The sequence below is a fragment of the Penaeus vannamei genome, chromosome 5 (genome assembly GCF_042767895.1).
Source record: "Penaeus vannamei isolate JL-2024 chromosome 5, ASM4276789v1, whole genome shotgun sequence".
NCBI classification, from domain to species: Eukaryota; Metazoa; Arthropoda; class Malacostraca; order Decapoda; family Penaeidae; genus Penaeus; species Penaeus vannamei.
Genome location: NC_091553.1, coordinates 13,448,160 through 13,453,380, shown reverse-complemented (window position 1 = coordinate 13,453,380; position 5,221 = coordinate 13,448,160). Strand labels below are relative to the sequence as shown.

Here is a 5,221-nt window from a genome sequence, read left to right as displayed (position 1 = left end):
TCCTCTTCCTCTCCTCCTCCTCCTCCTTCCCCCCCTTCCCCTCCCCCTTCCTCCTCCCATTCCCCCTCCATCAACTTCTTTTCCCTCCCTTTCCTCATCCTCCCTCCCCTCCCCTCCCCTCCCCTTCAGCTTTCACTCATGACAACCGCTCGTCCACACCGGGGGCGACCGAAGGCCAGGACAGCTCACCGCGGCGCGTGACCCTCGACGCGGAAATCGAAGTGCGTGTAAAGAGGCGCCTCGACGCTGCTCTCCTGCCCCTCTGCCCATCGCCTCCCTCGCCAAGCCAGTCTCCTACCAGCCATTCGGATCCTGGCGGCTGTCTCGAAGGATTACACGTGGCAGTCTTCGTTGCCCTGGTTCACCCCTTCTTCCTCCTTCCTCCCCCAGCCCTTGCTCATACGCCTCCCGGAGGAAAGGAGGATGGTGAAGGGACTCCTCGCAAATCTTTTATTTTGACAAGAAGTCTCTCTCTCTCTCTCTCTCTCTCTCTCTCTCTCTCTCTCTCTCTCTCTCTCTCTCTCTCTCTCTCTCTCTCTCTCTCTCTCTCTCTCTCTCTCCTCCCTCCCTTTCTCAATATTTTCCTTTTCTTCCCATCCTTCCTTCCTTCGTTTGTGCCTGCCTGCCTTCCATTCTTCCTCAACTCTGCTTCCTGCACTCCATGAGAAACTCTTTTAAGGTAACCCGAGGTAACTGCGGGTGAGACATCACGTGTGTTCACTTTATTTCTTTGCTTCGGACTATTATCTGTCCCGTGTATTTCTGTGTATTTGGTCAGAGTGTCTATTATTCATCATTCGTCATGAGAGAAGGTTAGCCTCAATGCGTGTGTTTCTGAACAAGAAAATATTATCTTTGGAAATTTTGGGACTCACTGTTGGCCGTTTAAGCATCGCACAAGTTGTTGCACCCGAGACTGTTTGTACAGCAAGGCTAATAGCACCCCCTTTTGCACGTCGAATCATCTCCCGCAGTCGGGGGCTTTTGAGCGAGGGGATCCGGGCGCACATCAAGCACTGCGTTAAGGTGTAATTGTGTCCACCTGTTGCACCAGCCTCGCTCCCTCCCGCGCCCGCCCGGCCGCTGGCTGCCTCCCGCGGCTCGGCCGTCCATCTTCCGTTCTCAAGACTCAGGCGAGGTCTGTGAGAAAAGTATTCGGGAGATGTGTCTTTTCTCCCGTTTATCTCCAACTCCCTTTCCCTCTAGATTCCGCGTCTCTCCTCCGATCCGCTTTAGCCACTCGCTAGGAATTTGATATTTTCCGAGGGGAAGAAAGGGGTTCCGTGGAAATAGGAGATTCTATTGCAATTGCCATACGTTAGAGAATCGACGCGGGCTTTTGTGATCTGTTAAGTCACCGTCGTCCGATCGTTTTGTCACGACAGATCGTAGATGACTTGCGCGCATTCCTTGGATGCGAACATGATGTCACGTACTCGGACGCGCACCGACTGGTTTCAAACTCTCGGACAGCATCGTTCGGAACGAAATTTAAATGCCATTTAGACCTTGGTTCGAAGCCCGCGTCCTTAACGGTTATCTTGGGAAATATTCAACTAAGACATTTTGATCATATAATTCAAATAATTTAGCATTTTCCTTGTCATATTATGTATCATTATAATATTTACTTGGCGTACGTACACTGTTGCTGTGACGTTATTACCACTGCAAGATGGTCAAATCTACATCACTTCTTCCTCTTGCCATGCTTCTTTTTCACGTTTTCAGATATACAAACCTTGGCACAGATTAAGAAATATACATAAAGATGATTAGTCAATCAATTTGGGGCAATTATTATTCAAGAGCCATGCTACCAGCGCATACTAATAAGATGATACCGCATTTCTAATATGCACGCGGAAATAGCCGAATTGCGCACGTGTTGCAACTGCGATGCGCACGGACTTTCCCATGTGTGGCGTGCCTAAAGTAGCAAGTGGGATGCAGTTTTTTTTCTGTGCAGACGTTTCATTATTTTGTATCAGCCATTGAGTAGCTAACAAGGCCTTGCTACAACATGCATTTCATGCATATTGCTCGCCTGTGAAGTCAGACTGAAGCGTGTCCGACCCGGGTCCTCCTTCCGCCGTTCTCTTCCCGGACTGTTTGTATTCTCGGCGGCGAAGCGCAGTCGGCGCTACCGTTCTGGGCGAGGCGATGGAGGTGCTCGTTCTCGAGATGAGGATTCCCCACACGCGAGCCCAGGAGCCGGCGGCGAGGACTGCAGGCGCTGCTGGCGTTCGTGGAGGGGGTGGGTGGGAGGGATTTTGTGCGTGGAATGAAGAGGCAGGTGTGTGCTTGGCTCTCCGATTTGTGCATTGCTTGAGGGGCCCCGTGCTGTAGTGTTTACCACAAGTAGAGATGATTTGAGAGAGAATCTTGTTTCTTTTATGGTGGCGGCAGCATTTGTGGAAGACTAGCTTGTTCTTTGTATGTGACGGTTCTTATGTTCTTTCGTTCCAACATTGGCTTTTCATGAGGTAAACCGTGAGCAGTATGTTAACGGTCTTGTTCCCAGATACGGTTTCCAAAGACGAAAATCCGCCAGTAGCGAAGAGAGTGAGAACCCGAAGAGGCTTAACGTGGGCACTTTCACCTTCAACGCTCAGCGGGCGGGTGGCGGCGCGAGGAACACGGATGCGCCCTGTTCCAGCAGTACCCATAATAACCTCTCTTTGCTGTTTGTACACAGTCGACAGATTGAACTCCGCCGGCAATGGCAGCGCCTGTCCCTTGTGGGACACCACGAATGAGGAGTAGGCAATAGTGAGTGCAGGGAGGTAGGCAGTCCGCATGGGTGGATAAGGATCAGAATATGAGGGGAGAGGTGGTTCGTCGCAGCCAGACGGGCTGATGTGAGATCCCGAGTGAGAGTCTGAGGGGAGGATGGGGAGAGACTTCGGTCAAGCACGTGAGAGCACAAAACCTTGGCCTAGTCACCCATTTCGGGGTAGTGGAGTCTCTACTGGCACGCATGCCTTGCCTCCTGATTGCCTCCTCTGTGGGCACTGGCTGCCTCGACGCACTTACCATGTAACATAGAGACGCATATAATGCGCTCTCGATTTGAACCATGTTATGTTAAGAAGGGCAGAGTGGTATGAAATACGAACTGAGTAATTTACCTTGCTAAATGGCTTCATGCCAGATTCAGCGCGTGATGCCTGTCAAGATTTTTGGTAAACACTGATCCGTCCTCAAGTTAGGGTTATACCTTTATTTGTTTTGCATTAGCATTCAGTATTGCCTGTGACAGTATCTTGTGCAGCAACGGGAAGGGCTGCTCTGTGTAAGCTAGTAGAATTCAAAGTGGCATTATAGCAACATCAGCCCTCGCGTTCCTAACCAGGTCCAGACATGGGATTGCTGTTTTACACTTCCTCATGAATGGTCATGTTTCAAACGAAGGTGAAAGTTCTACCAGATCCTCTTCAGCCCATGGCTTCTAGTAGATAGCACACTTCTGCTGCAGACGATGTCACAGTGAAGTTTATAGTAACACAGTAACATGAATTTTTGAATCTTTGACCATTACATTGCAAATGGGCAAGATGAACACACGTGTAACTAACACACAGCAAAGTTTATGGTCTGCTGACCCTTAGAGGATACATACAGCAGTTGATGTTTAAATAACCTTCATAGTGCCAGAAGATGTACAAAGAGTTCCTTGATGTCTAGATACTGCAGCACAGTTATTAGGAAAGGCAAATGTCATCACATTAACAGCCTGAATGAAGAGGCGAATAAAGAAAGTTAAGATGGAAGAGGGCAGCGGGAAGCGATTTCATAATGGACACCATTAGGGAGAGTCGACGAAGGAAGTTACGAGAAAAAAAGGAAACGTGAGAAAGAGGAGGAGGAGGAGGAGAAAGGGGGGGACTAGGAGGAGGAGGAGGAGGAGAAGAAGAAGAAGAAGAAGAAGAAGAAGAAGAAGAAGAAGAAGAAGAAGAAGAAGAAGAAGAAGAAGAAGAAGAAGAAGAAGATAGGAGTAGTGTGATGTTGGCTTGGTGACCTTGTGAGCGGTGGTCGCCCCGAGCCGTCAGCTCAAAGCAAGGACACGCTGTCTGTTGTAACTGCCTTCTTCTAACGTGCACCCACTTACCCCTTTCGTTGACGTATTTCCTCTTTTTTATACAGACTTGAAAGATTGAAAACAGTTGATAAATGATGATTATTCTTGTGGTACTTGTCGCCTTACTCGATCTCCCACTTGCCACGTATCATGTTTTCCATGGAGCTTTTTTCACTACTTCCCATGGGTGCGCTTCCCCCGTCCCGCCCTCCACATCCTCGCTTCACTGTCCCTACCTTCACCTCTTCATCTGTTATTCCACGTTACATCCTGATATACCTCCTTCGGCGCAGTGCAATCCTTCCTTTACCATTTTGGTTAAATCTGAAGTCCATCTTGTATTCAATCTAATGAGCCTTGCCCGTCATAACAGACACTAGCAAGACGCTGCTGCTCTTATTGTTTCCCACACTTTATGCAAGCCAAGTGCCTCATCAAGATATAACACACAGTGGTACTCGACCCTTTTTTCGTAGTCAGTTTCATGGGCGTTTGAGGAGGGAGGGGGAAAGGGAGTTGGAGGGAAGAAGAGAGGAGAGGCTAAGAGGGTGAGGCAGGAGGAAGAAATCAGATATAATGCAGAGGATGAGGGAGTGAGGAGGGAAAAAAGCTTTTCAGATAGAAAGGTAGCAGAAGCTGGAGCGAGGAGAGGAAAGGAAGAAGAGAGGAGAGGAAGATGAGAGGAAAAGATGAAGCTGGGGAAGTAGAAGTGGGAGAGGGGAGAGGGAGAGGGAGAGGTGAGAGAGGGGGAAAGGAAGAGATGCAGGAGAGAAGGAAGGAGGAAGGAAAGAAAGATAAAAAGATAAAGGAGAGGGAAAGAAAGAAGAGGGGAAGAGAGACGGGTGGGGGAGAAAGGGAGATAGAGGGAGGGAGGGGGGGGGGTAGTGAGAGAGAGTGGGGGGGGATAGTGTGAGAGAGAGAGAGGGGGGGAAGAAAGAGAGAGAAGGGGGGAAAGAAAAAGAGAGGGGGGAAAGAAAAGAGAGGGGGAAGAAAGAGAGAGAGGGGGGAGAAAGAAAGAGAGAGGGGGGGAAAGAAAGAGAGAGGAGAAAGGGGGAAAGAAAGAGAGAGAGAGAGGAGGAAAGAGAGAGAGAGTGAGGGTAAAGAAAGAGAGAGAAATGGGAAGAAAAGACAGAGAATGGG

The 5,221-nt window shown here is 49.3% G+C and overlaps 1 protein-coding gene across 1 annotated transcript in view; it reads right to left on the bottom strand.

Moving 5' to 3' along the window:
- Nucleotides 1-5,221, bottom strand: part of LOC113808515 (nuclear receptor coactivator 2) — a gene marked incomplete in the record, with an annotated part of 157,885 nt that overhangs the window by 51,252 nt on the left and 101,412 nt on the right.